The sequence below is a fragment of the Lemur catta genome, chromosome 1 (assembly GCF_020740605.2).
Source record: "Lemur catta isolate mLemCat1 chromosome 1, mLemCat1.pri, whole genome shotgun sequence".
NCBI classification, from domain to species: Eukaryota; Metazoa; Chordata; class Mammalia; order Primates; family Lemuridae; genus Lemur; species Lemur catta.
This window is the reverse complement of record NC_059128.1, coordinates 185585082-185599028: the sequence shown is the minus strand read 5'-3', so window position 1 is coordinate 185599028 and position 13947 is coordinate 185585082. Positions and strand designations below refer to the sequence as shown.

Sequence of the window (13947 nt, the reverse complement as noted above, 5' to 3'; positions counted from 1 at the left end):
GATGCAAATGGACAATGATGAGAAAAAGAGTCTGCTTAAAGAGGACTAGCCAATGGGGTTGATGGGCAAGGGGTGGCAAGGGGAGGAAGAGCTGGTGGTGGGAAGGGGTGGAGAGGAGAGGCCCTGGCTCTGTGACAGGAGCATGTTAGACACCTGCACCACCTGTACAGTGGTCTCAGACAGGCTGTCATCAGCCAGAACCTCCCTCGGGAAGAGCCACATCTGCGCAGAAGTAGGAATACACGCTGAGTGAAAGTCAGGAGTGTCTCATTCTGGTCAAGGTAACCCCAGGACCCCACTATACATAGGGCTGAATGGTGACACAGCAGGGTACTTTCTGCAAGAAAGTACAGTGAAAAACCTATATTAGGGCTCTCCAGAGAAACACAACCAAGGTGGTAGGTAGATCTATAGATAGGCAAAGAATTGGCTCACATGATTATGGAGCCTGAGAACTCCCAAGATTTTCAGGTGGCAAGCTGAAGACCCAGGAAAGCCAATAGTATAATTCCAGTCTGAGTGTGAAGGTCTAAGAACCAGCCAGTGGTGTGAGTGTGAGTCCGAAAGCTGATAGACTTGAGATCCAAGAAGGTCTGATCTTTCAGTCCAAGTCTGAAGACAGAAAAGACTGATGTCCCAGTTCAATCAGTCAGGCAGGAGGAATTCTCTCCAGCTCATGGAAGGGTCAGCCTTTTTATCCTACTCAGGCCTTCAGCTGATTGGGTGATGCCCACCTACACTGGGGAGGGCAATCTGCTTTACTCAGTCTACCAACTCATATGATAATCTCAGCCAAAAACACCCTCTCAAACACGCCCAGAACAATGTTTGACCAAATGTCTAGGCACCCTGTGGCCCAGTCAGGTTTACATATAAAATTAGCTGTCACAAACTCAATGAACAACTGAAGTAAATGAGTGAATGAAAAGTGAAACACGATGGAGATCTGAGGAGAAACAAAAATAAAGTGGGCTACGACGTTATGCTAAGTAGGCTATGGCAACTTCGAAGCATCTTAAAATTCAAGATTTAAGGACCTATTTCCTATGAGAACAATGTCCCCAAGTACCACCATCTCAAATAAGGACACCTTGGATTTTTTAGTAAAGAAAGTTAGGAAGTAAGTGGCAGAGAGACTACAGACAGGGAGCGTGGTGGAGTAATGCCCTGTGCCTGATAATCCAGAAGATTGTCTTCCAGCAAACAATGAAGACTTACCTGTAATACTCTTGCTTAATATTTCATTTATTCAGCAAATATTTATTGATGTCTACACTAGACATCAGATTCTGGGAATGTAGCAATTAACCATACAGAGAAAATCCCTGCCCTCCTGGAATTCACACTCCAGTGGGAGGGACAGACAATACAGAAATAAACAAATAAGAGTGCCAAGAAAAGAGGGTAAAGGAAGGAGCTGCTAATTTAATGAATCTTACAAGGAAGTTACAGTGAGGGTTAACCTTTTGGGAAGTTACATACACAGGTGCCAGTCTTATACAATGGTCATCTCAGGAAGGAATCATAGCTCTGTCTTAAAGCCATAAGCAGCTTCTAAATGCATGTGTTGTTACTACATGTAGAGTTATACAGTGCTGTGAAATTCCAAAAGCAGGTTTGTTACAGATCCTTTAAATGCTAAAGCAAGAGCTTAGGCACTTAATGAGCTACACATTCTACTCCCACACTTCACAATTGTTAAGGCTTCCATCTCGTACCGCCTTAGCAAATTAAGAGGAATATCATGGAGGAGACAATGACTAAAGACAATTGGGGCCAGGTGTGGTGACTCACACCTGTAATCCTAGCACTCCGGGAGGCTGAGGCGGGAGGATTTCTCGAGGTCAGGAGTTCGAGATCAGCCTGAGCAAGAGCAAGATCCCCCCCCACCCCCCCGTCTCTACTAAAAATAGAAAGAAATTAGCCAAAAAACTAAAAATAGAAAAAATTAGCTGGGCATGGTGGCACGTGCCTGTAGTCCCAGCTACTCGGTAGGCTGAGGCAGGATTGCTTGAGCCCAGGAGTTTGAGGTTGCTGTGAGCTAGGCTGACGCCATGGCACTCTAGCTCAGGCAAGAGAATGAGACTCTGTCTAAAAAAAAAAAAAGACAATTGGATCAAAATCGTTTGTCTAGAAATAGTCCATCTAGCCCATTGAGAATGTGCATCTTTCTGGAAGCTCCCACCCCTCCCACAGTAGGCTCAGCAGGACCTGTAGCTGGAATGCACACTCTCGACTTCTCTGAACCAGCTCATAACAGGCCCCTCCCTTGGCTGCCACTCCAGCCTTTGGGGGCAGTTCCCTGGCCCAGCTCAGTTATGGGCACCTGACTTAGGGTCTGGACAGTCCTGAGGTAATGGTGTCTGTGTTCCTCCCAGACCCTCCTGCCCCGCCTGTCAGTGCTCAAAGGGCCTTACTCCACGTAGTTCCCGGTGACTCTATCTCAGCACACGCACCACCAGGACCTTGGCTGAGCACACGAACACAGATGACTGAAGGTATGTAGGCCAATAAAGTCAGTATGCCTTTGAGATCCACTTCTGCCTTGGACCTGAAGTTCTAGATGAAAATGCAGTGGTCCTTGTTGGGTAGCTACGGAAAATGCAGTCATTGACACAGAAATGGTAGCAGCACCCAGGAGACCTTCTTCGTACAAGCACAGCAATTGTGTGACAACACAGGGCCACCGCCCAACTCGATGCTGACTGGCAATTAGTCATAGCCCTCTTTCCTCTGACCTCCTTGTACTAAAATTAATTTCTCCTAAACTGCTCCAGATTGAAGGAGACAACAAAATACTATGTGCAATCCAATACTAGATGCTGTACTACTGGATTAAAAAAAATGCCACAAAGGGCATTATTGTGTTGGCTGACAAAACTGACAAAACTGGAATACATATGGTAAGTTAATAAGGTAAATTAATAAGTATCTTATTAATGTAAATTTTACCAAAGTTGGGGATTATACTAGGGATATATAGGACAATATCCTAACTCTTAGAAGATATTGAGGGGTAAAGGGCCATGATGTATACAAGTTAGTCTCTAAAGTGTGGAAAAATAAATGGGAAGGTGGGGTGCCAGGAGTGAGTATGTGAGAACATGAGCAAAGGTTAAAACAAACGGAGGGAAATGCTTACAATAAGTTAAGTGGTAATAGGTCTAGAGATGTTCTTTATACTATTCTTAAACTTTTCCATATTTGTGAAATTATTTTCAAATAAAATATTTTAAAATAATTCTGGCCTTGAGAACTAGATAGTTTGTCTGAAAATAGCTCCTCACTACCTGAACTCCCACCATTAGAGATTCATTTCTTTGGACATGATATATTTTGCACTCTATTTAAAAGTACCCATATTTGAAAACATAGGGAAAATCAGTTGAAAACTAGCTAAGGACAGACAGAGGAATCACTGGATGAGGGCCAAACACTGTAGGGATGGAGAGGCGATCCTTCACAAGTGAAAATGAACAGTGGATACAGAGGAGGAAGGCCACATCCTAAATTGGTCATGAGCTAGACCTACAGGGCCATGGTTCTGAGAACATTGGCAGGCTTTGAGCTGGTCTTCTCCCAAGCAATCCAGACAGGACACACCTTCCAGATATCTGCTCTATCTTAACTGTGTAACAAGTTGCCCACACATGAGATAGGGCAAAGACACCAATAGAACATTCTCCGAAAGAAGGCCGGAGGATGAGATGTCTGCATTTCTTTTCTCCACCAGCTGTGCCCAGAATTCTACAATGCGGCCTGGAACTACCCATGCTAGGAAATTCCCGGACATGGGAAATTGCTTTATAAAATATTAGGGTTAGGTTATAATAGCAAAGGCCTGATACAGTATCTGGGCTTCACAGAACCTCAGGGCTATGTTGCCCATAACTTCTTATTTTTTTCTCAAGATAGAAAATTTTCCATTGTCACAATCAAGGGAAATATATAGGTTTAAATTTAAGTTCTGTTCTGGGATTGTCTGGATAAAAGTTCCCTTTTGGCTCCATCTTAGGGAACGAAGGAGCTTCCTTTCGTTTATTAAATAGCGCATTCTAGTGGCACTTGCAGGAACTGCAAGGAAGTTCAGGAATAGTTTTTCTCTTCGGTGGAAACATTACTTGGCCCAGCGGTCCCCAAACTTTTTGGCACCAGGGATCATTTTCATGGAAGACAATTTTTCTACGGACCGGGGAGGTAGGGGGAGGTGGTTTAAGGATGATTCAAGCGCATTACATTTATTGTGCAGTTTATTTCTATTATTACATTGTAAAATATAATGTAATAATTATACAACTCACCATGAGTTGAGGACCCCTGATTTGGCCTATAGTTGCTCCTTGGTCAGGAAAATCGATTTCAAAATGCTTATTTTTTTTCAGATAAAACCTCTGTTGAAAAATTCTATATGAGAAAACATGGGTTCATGTAACCCAGCATGGCCTCAAACCCTGAATTGCCAATGTTTTCACTACGGTACATACATAAACAAAGCAACTTTTACCCTGCAAAGCCACAAGTCGAAATGTCAAAACAGATTGAATATCTGACCCTTAAATAATATTTTAAGTCCAAGCAGGACTCATCTCTCACTCTTGCTTAAATATTAAGCATTTTCTATCTAAACTGACACTTCTAAAACACACTTATTTTAGAACTTCTGTTACATTCAACAGGAAATAAATATATTCTGCTCCAAGTAGGCCCTTTCACTGTGGCCACTCAGCCCTTCACCAGCAGCTGATTCAGGTTTCCAGCAATCGCGTGGGTTCTGAGCCCAAGCCATCTCCATGTCATCCACGTTCCGCCAGAAATGTTGATGCAAGGACAGACACAGCCAGAGGGCTCAGAGCACATTAGCACAGGCTCTGAGACTTACCAAAATGAGGCTAGTCTAAAATAAATCATTTTAAAAAAATAAAATAAATCACTTAAGCATTTTTTAATACAACCCCCTGCACAGGTAGCATTTTTTCCAGGCTACTGATTTTTAGAGTCATGGCCGTAGCTACTCTTCAAGCAGGTCTGGGTGTGCCAAGCATCCCACGAAAAAGGCAACTCACACCTAACAGGTGCGGTGCACACCGTCTGGGATGGGCACGCCCGTGGCTCTGACTCTGGCAGTGCAAAGGCAATTGCTGTAACCAAAGCAATTGTACCCCTGTAATACTCTGAAATTTTAAAAACAAGAAAGGCAGGTCAAAGGAAAGGAACGCATGGTGCAAGGGTGTTTGGGAAGAGGCCTGGGAGGGTGGTGAGTTCAATTGAGGAACAAAATTTTCAACTTCCACGCTGTATTGACCCTGTCATATTATGAAAAGTAGAAAGGGCAAGAGGAGTAGCCTTTCTGAGATGCCCACTATGTGCCTCTTTGCATGGATGGTATCATCCTGTGAGAAAGGGTCTTTTATTTTCATTTTGTAGCTAAGGAAGCAGAAGATTAGAGGGGTAGGAAGCTTGTCTTCAAAGCCTCCTGCCGGGACGCCATGTCTCACTATGACAGGACCCAGGGAAATGTGTTCAGCATGAAATAGTTACTACTTATCTTCACAATTTTCATTTAGAGGCCAATGAAAACTCTATTTGTTAACAAAGTCCTTCAAACTCTTTGTCCCAACATCTTTAAGAAAAGCTGTTAGACAAGTGAGGTTTCTCTCTAGTTTTCCTTCCCCTTTTCTTCAACTCCTTCTCTCCTGTTTCGTGCAGACTATATCACTGTGCTGCACTCTGACTCCCAAGCTTTTCCCTCCATCTAGCTTAGAAGTTTTCTTCCCATCTTCTCTTGTCTTAAGTCAGGCCTGGCCTACATCCTGCTTCCTTCTTGCTATGCCGTCTAGTGGGTTAGATTAGTGTGGCCCCTTCAACAGAAGCCTCTAATGACTGACGTCTCCAGTCTAAGGAAGTGCTCAGGCACTGGAGCAAGCTGATAGCAGGGGTACCACAAACTGGTGAGAGTTTTGGCTCTTCTAATTTCATTCTGTCTCAAATATTTTTGTTCTAGACACAATGTTAAGAGGTTGATAAAAGCTATCTTCATATTACATCATTTGAAGAGGAATTTTTTCTAATGCTTTCTGGAGCCTTTTTGATTGAATAGAAGCCCATGTGTGAGGAGAAAAGAAAGAGGAAAAAAGCCCACTTTCTTAGTAGAGCCTAAGGATCTATTCCAATAAGAAAAGCAAAGAGTGGGTAAAAGTAAATGTGGAAGGATGTGATATGCTCAGAATTGTGCAAGATTCTATTTGTAGGTGTTTGTTTTCTGTCCTTTTGACTTTTTTAGATAGATCACACACTTTTCCTTTCAAACTCTAAAGGCTAAAGTGATAGATCCCTACGACTAGTTAAAAAGGAAATGGAGCAAGGGAACTAACTCTCAGGCTCCCCCTCTGGCAGGCAGGGAGGTAAGCGTTTTCGCATATGTGACTGCATGTATTTCTTACAATACCATTGTGATATGCATTGAATGAAGCCCATTTTACATATGGGGAAGCTGAGGTTGATGAACGTATTTCTATAGGATACAATACGAGACTGGAGCAAGTTTCTGCTTGCTCTTGGTGTCTCTCTGCTCCCCAACTTCTGAATGGATGCACCTCAATCAAGTAACACATATGCATTGAAGGGTTGTAAAATATTGGAAGTTCTAGTCCTTGCCGTCAAGGTGATGGCAGCATAATTGTGTGAATAAGATACACACACACACACACCCCTGACAATCTACAGCCTATATGGAGCAAAGACTGGTTCATGCTGTGAGAGAGAAAGGAGAACCGTGGGCCGGATTTGCTGGGGGGAAGGGGATGTGTCTAGTAGGGAGGGTAATCCTGAGTGGAGCCTCAGTGGCTGGGGCAGGGGGTGGAGGGTCAGTGTGCAGAGCAGCAGGACTGAAGCAGGTCACAGAGCACAGCAGCAAGAGGGGAGCCTGGGGAAGCAGGGAGAGCAAGACAGTGAACGAGCCTGGCTCTGTGGCATGTCCGGGAGGCCGGTGTGTGTGTGTGTGTGTGTGTGTGTGTGTGTGTGGTGTCTATGTGTGTCTGTGTGTGTGTGTGTGTGTGTGTGTGTGTGGTGTCTGTGTGTGTCTGTGTGTGTGTGTGCATGTGTTGGCAAGGATGGGGGTTGAGGATCTGGGAATAAATGTGGAGAGCGTGGAGAAAGCATTGAACTAGGACCTAAGGGACAGGGCTTCTCGTCCCAGCTTTCTTGCTAGCTGGAAATGCAACTTCAGGCTCATCACTCAACATCTCTGAGCCTCGATTCTCTTCAGCTGAAAGACCAGGAATTGGAGCAGATTATCTCCAAGATGTCTGTCCCATACCAATAATTCCAAGACTTCCCCTACTTCTCCCTTTCTTCTTTTATTGCCCTCTCAATTGCCTATAGCTCAAGGCTATAAGAAATTTTATCCTTGGTTGGCAAATAACACTTTTTTGAGAAACAATTGTTTCATTCCATGAACCTGAACAAGCTGTCATTGTAAAAACGAGAGAGAGAGAGAGAGAGAGAGGAGAGAGAGAGAGAGAGAGGAGAGAGAGAGAGAGAGAGGAGAGAGAGGGAGAGAGAGAGAGAGAGAGAGAGAGAGAGAGAGGGAGGGAGAGGGAAGTCTGTATCATCATCACTGGGGAATTTTCAGCATATATAAGCCCAAAGTGATTGGGGTGGTTTCTACTGAACCAATGTCATTTCTTCTACTATCCACCCAGTTGCCTTTGCTGACATTATTGATCCGATGCCACCTGGTAATATTAGGGGCTCCATAAGAAGGAGCCTTAGGAACCTCACTGCTGTGTTTGCTATAAGGATACCATGAGAATGTTATTCATTACACAAAGAAGAAGAACCAAAAGAAAAATCTCTCTCTGACCTTCAGATCAGGAAGAGGTGTGCCATTACGGAGCAACTAGCTTGTCTCTACCTCAAGGACCCTGTGATATTGTAAAGGGTCCCATTTTCCTCCTCACAGCTTGGTGCTGCTGGGAAGCACAGAGGCAAATCCACGTCTCCCTCATGTAACCGAGTTGGTTTGCACCTAATATGCTCCCTCACCCCGGCTCTGTCACCCCTTCCTGCTTCTGGTCTTTCTTGGCCTCAATATTTGTCTTCTTGTTTTTATTTTCTTTTTATCTTTCTGAAGAATATGCATTTGAGATCTTTACTTCTGGGAACAAGGAAATTTAAAAATAAACAAACACAAACAAATAAATAAATAACCTGTGCAACTGAAATCTTTGTATTCTAGCCCAGGGGTCAGCAAACTATAGCCTGCTGGCCAAATCCAGCCTGCCACCTGTTTCTGTATGGTCCACAAGCTAAGAATGATTTTTACATGTTTTAATGGTTTGGGGGGAAAAAAAGAAGATAATTTGTGATATATGAAAATTATGTAAAATTCAAATTTCAGTGTCTATAAATAAAGTTTTATTGGAACACAGGCATGCCCACTCATTTGCATATCATCAATGGCTGCTTTCACCCTACAACAGTAGAATTTAGTAGTTGTGACAGAGGCAGATGTGGATCTCAAACCAAACGTATTTACTATTTGGCCTTTTACAGGAAAAGTGTTGCCCCTCGATAAAAACTTCATTTTATGTCTGCTCGAGTTCCTCCTGCCAATGTTATTAATATAAAATTGCTTCAAAGCTAAGTATTTGCTACATCCTAACTCAGTTTAGATATTTTTGTGCTTTGTTCATAAAACTACCTCTTGGTGTACTTTAATCTTGGCTCTGGTTCATGTTTACTGTCTAGTGGCTCAGAGTTCAATGCTATGTAATAGAGACAATTAGAGTGCAGCCTCATAGAAATGACTTAAAAACTCTCTTAGGTGACTATTTTATGGTCACTAATAAAATAAATTTAAAACTTCTGTTTTTGGTGAAATTTTTAAGTCAATAGAAGGGTCTGCATAGCAACTTGGCACTTTTTACACCATGTTCAATTTCCTCCAGTTTCTTTTCAATTGATACATGTGTTTGCATATTTACTGCTTTTTTTCCTCTTCTGGTCAACTGTAGTTAGAAATAAAACCAAGTCTCCATGGAAACACAACATAGTGCTCTCTCACAGATGACTGAGGGACCCAAGCAGCTGGTATTGGGCTAAAGTCTGCAGTGGCATCTGACCAAATTAGGAAGAGAAAACAGCTTACCCAGCTCTTCCAGACCTCTCAGAATTCTACAGCTCAGCATGGAAACCTACACAGATTGTAAATTACTGCAGATTGTTTTATTCCTTCTTTTCCTTCTGAGAATATTCTCTTAACTATTTATGTTTCAGCTAAATGTTTTTAACACCCTCCCCCCTTAGACTGATGGAGAGATGCTATAGAGTAAGTGGAAAAAGAACCTACATTCAGTGAGCACCTACTATGTGTTTGGCATTTATGTGTCATGGCTGGCTCAATGTCACACAGTTCAAAAACCAGCAGGGCTGGAATTTGAACTGTGGTCTGCTTAACTCCAAAGCCCCTTCTCTTTCCACTACACAAAAAGAAGAAAATAGAAAAGACAAGGTTGAACAAAAGTCTTATAACATAGCTATGGTTCCCTCTCTACCCACTTTTTCCTAGAGACAAAATCAGAATAAAGAAGTAAGAATATGACAGTTGCCTTCTCTCCTAACCCCAACTATGTTTATAAGAAATCAAATTCAAAAGAAAGTTGAGGGGAACCAAGAGGACCCTGGTTCTCTTCCCTGAAAATCCCTCCCAAATGCTTGAAGGAGAATGTCTTAAATAAGGGTATATAGTAAGTGTCTTGAAGGAAGAATAAACAAAGTACTATGGAAATTTGGGGAGCAGGTAAAGGAGGAACATGTCAGAGCACAGCAAGTTCATCATAGTATGATGGCTATTTCTTGGGGCCAATGATCAATTTAACTGTGCTTTTCTCTACTCAAATTCTGATTTAGGAATGACATTTTCTTAAGTCCCATTTCTCACTGGTGAGACAAGCGTACGTATCGGTCCAACAGCCTGCCTCCATGAGCAGGACCTGGCATCCCCAAGGTCTCAGAGCAAAGGTTGCAGGGCCTTGCTACCAAGGCATTATGAGGAGTCACCTCAGACCTCGACTCTCAACCCCTGAGGAGTATGGGATCCACAGAGGAGCCTCAGGAACAAGCTGGGGGATGACTGCTCCCCCAGAGCAGCTGGGCTCCAGGCCCCCACCTTCAACTGAGGCATCTTTGCTCTCATCTGTTTAAAGAAAGTGTTCCCCTGCTCCATAATCCTTTGAAAAGCACTGTCCTAGAACATATCTTCATCTGAACATTGGCACACAGCACAGATCTGTAACTGATACTCAAACTAGGACTTGAGAGAGAGAGACGCGTGGCCTCTGAAGGTTTATGCAAGAGTTCATGGTAATACTATGTGTCAAAGACATGGAGGCAGTTTTGGTTTTTTGGTTTTTTTGAGTGAAACAGTCCGTCTTCCCCTTTACCTGACCTGCATTCACACGGCACCATCACTTCCACCACTGAGGGTCAAGGAAGCATGGAGAAGAGAGTAAGACAACACAGGCAGAGAGGGAAGTAAGCTCCTTCCCGTGGCAGACAGACATTAAGGAAAGAAGGTGGGTGAGGGATAGTGGTGTCTCCTCCCTCCCAGGATGCACAGCCACAAGTTATCTTGGCAAGGTGGTTAGATTCTTTCGGGGCTCCTCTTCTAAAGCATGATGGGGTAGGCTGTTCTGTGCTCCCTATAAATCTACAGGAGTTCATTCCTCTAGTGCGCCAGCTCTTTCTTATATAAAGGGTCTGTGTAAAATACTTTGCTCTCCAGAGAGGAGCCATAGCACTGCAATTTGCTTTATTAATAAAATTAGCTGATAAATTAGAGCAGTAGCTACTACACTGAAATAGACCTTTCGATTATGGAAAATGAAATCATTGGGGACATCTTGTTCATGAAAAACAATCTCACTCTGTGAAGCAGATGTTTTGACTGAGCTAGGACAACCATTCTTTACAAATGCCAAATTGTTTTGTTTTGTTTTGTTTTGTTTCAGTTTTCAGGACCCATGTCCTTCTGAACAGCTTTTACTGAGCTTCTGGGATGTTTTTAAAACTCCAGGCATTGGTCAAGGAAACACTAGATCAGGTGCTGCTGGGCAATTTAGCTAAGCACAGGTGTATCTTATAGAATGTTTGAACAGTAATTGCTCTGAAAAAGAATGATGCTTTCCATTTTAGGGCAATTTACGAATATTACATATCCAACCCTATCCCAGGAAAAAATTTCTCCCTTTCATTAATCTTTCACAGAATAAATAATGGTATTGGAAGGTTGGCTTACAACCAGTAATTTATCTTGGGTTACATTGATAAAAAAGTGCTGTCATTTCAAGAAGAACTTGAACTACTTTATTAGTCATTAGCACCAACCATTTGATTCAGGCTTAGAAGAAAATAACAGTCTCAAAGTCCAGCCAGCATTAAAAATAATTCTACTCTTAACTTATAAATTCCCTTGAGAAGAATAGAGTCCCCTTTCTTCATTTTGACCTGCTAAATTACCTACCTACTTAGAGCCAAAGATAATTCTACTGACAGCACATGGTTAGGACCTTCCACAAGGAACTTGACTATCTTTTCTATAACTCTTTAAGCAAAGAGAAAGTCAACTTAAAGATCTCTTAAAGATTTAAGAAGAGGGCTTATCACATTTATTTTTCTTTTCCTTATAGTGTTTTGTCTTGCTATTTCAATCCTTATCTCTTTAATAACAATCTTTGACTTCGGCGCAGTGCCCTGGTTGGATGAAACATTGCAATCAGCAGTACCTGTATGCCATGCCCGTCTCTGCCTTGGTGGTTTCCTGCAACGAAATTCCATGGACACGTAAAAACGTTTCCAAATATTTCTGTTCCGCTGCTCCACTGGGCCTAACAGGCCCACAGGCTGCCTTGGGCTGAGTCTTGGGCACTGCTAGGTGCCGTCTACATTTTAAAGCCGATTCACTGGATTTTGGCAGACCCAGCTTGGGGCTAGGGATGTCTGCGCAGGCAGGTTTATATAGATGCATGTTTCAAAAACCCAAGGAAGCAAAGCTAATTTGCACAGTACTTAGCTTTAAGACTGGCTGTATCTTGCTGTGATTACCTTGGGTTATCTGGCTTCAGTGTGTCCCTCAGAAGGATCGGCTTGTTTTCTTTAGATCCCTCTTATCATTTTTGTAGGACAGCAGGCTCCTAAATCTCCAGCAAAGTTACATGTCTCTGCCCAGGCCTGTGCATAAAAGAGCCTGTCAGAAGCCAATGACTGCTCTCCCTTAAAAATTCTCAAAGTCAGACGTAAGCAACTATGTATTGGCCCTGGGAAAAAAATATGGGCGCTTTTTCCCATGTCTTTCTATTTAGGTAAAAGGAAATATTTTAGTGGGATATGGGCCAAATCTTCTGTTTTCATAAGGACCTTAGGCCTTGGAGATGATTCATAAGTGTGTAATGAGACCTCTCTAAATTATCAACCATTTCATAATTAAATAATTTTCCATAAAAGTGGCATGATTCATTTGGGTGAAATGTTCATTAACCTCTTTCTTTTTCAGACGCTGTCAAATGATAGGAAATATCAATAAGGTGGTTGTGAAAAGCAAAGGGCCCACACAAATGTGGCCAACTATTTTTGACAAACATGCAAGAGCAATTCTATGGACGAAAATTATCTTTTCAACAAATAGTGCTGGAACAATTGGACATCCGTAAACAAAGCAAAACAAAACAAAAACAAATAAAAATAAATGAACCCTTGACTTAAACCTTATATTTATACAACAATTAACTCAAAATGCATCATGAACTTAAATGTAAAATGTAAAACTATGAAACTTCTAAGTAAAAACAGAAGAAAATCTTCAGGACCTAGAGCTAAGTGAAGAATTATTAGACTCAACACCAAAAGCACAATCCATAAAAGGAAAAACTAACAAATTAAATCTCATCAATGTTAACAACTTCTGCTCTAGAAAATACCCTGTGAAGAAGATGACAAAACAAATTACAGACTGGCAGAAAATATTTGCAAACCACATATCTGACAAAGGACTTATATCTAGAACAGATAAAGAACTCCCAAAACTCAACAATAAAAACAAAAACAATCCAATCAGCAAATGGGCAAAAGATATGAACATACATTTCACTGAAGAGGATACAAAGATATCAAATAAGTGCATCAAAAGATCATTATCCATTAGGAAAATACAAATGAAATCCATAATGAGATATCACTATTTACCTATCTGAATAGCTAAAATAAAAATAGTGGTAACACCAAATGCTGGCAAAGATGCAGAGAAACTGGACCCCTCATAAATTATTGGTGGAAATGTGAAATGGTACACCCACTCCGGAAAAGAGTATGGCAGTTTCTTATAAAATTAAACATATCAAACTTACCATATGACACAGCAGTCACACTCTTGGGTATTTAACCCCCCCAAAATGAAAATTTATGCTCACACAAAAACCAGCACACAAATATTCATAACATCTTTATTCATAATAGCTAAAAACTGGAAACAACCCAAATTTTCCACAGTGGGTAATGTGGTGCCCCCAGGCCATAGAATACCACTCAGTAATGAAAAGGAATGAACTATTGATAAAAGCAACAAGTTTAAAGGATCTCAAGGGACTTATGCTGAGTGGGGGGAAAAAAGCCAATACCAAAAGGTTTCATTCTGTATAATTCCATTTATATAACAATCTTGAATTGACAAAATTATGGAGATGGGCAACAGATTAGTGGTTGCCATGAGTTAGGGAAGATGAAAGGGAAGAAGGTGGCTGTGACTATAAAAGGGTAGACGAGGGATTCTTGTAATGAACGGTTATAGTTCCAAGAACTGTGCCTTGATCATGGTGGTGGTCACACCAATATACACATGTGATGAAATTGCATGGAACTAAATACACACACAGATGAGTGCATGTAATACTGGTA

The 13947-nt window shown here is 41.8% G+C and overlaps 1 protein-coding gene across 1 annotated transcript in view; it reads right to left on the bottom strand.

The window, feature by feature from the left end:
- Window positions 1-12158, bottom strand: part of KCNAB1 (potassium voltage-gated channel subfamily A regulatory beta subunit 1) — a 351971-nt gene extending 339813 nt beyond the window's left edge. Inside the window, exon 1 of the mRNA XM_045539527.1 lies at window positions 12103-12158. The gene's annotated coding sequence lies outside the window, so the exon portion shown is untranslated. The remainder of the gene's footprint in view (window positions 1-12102) is intronic.
- Between the last annotated feature and the right edge of the window lie 1789 nt (window positions 12159-13947).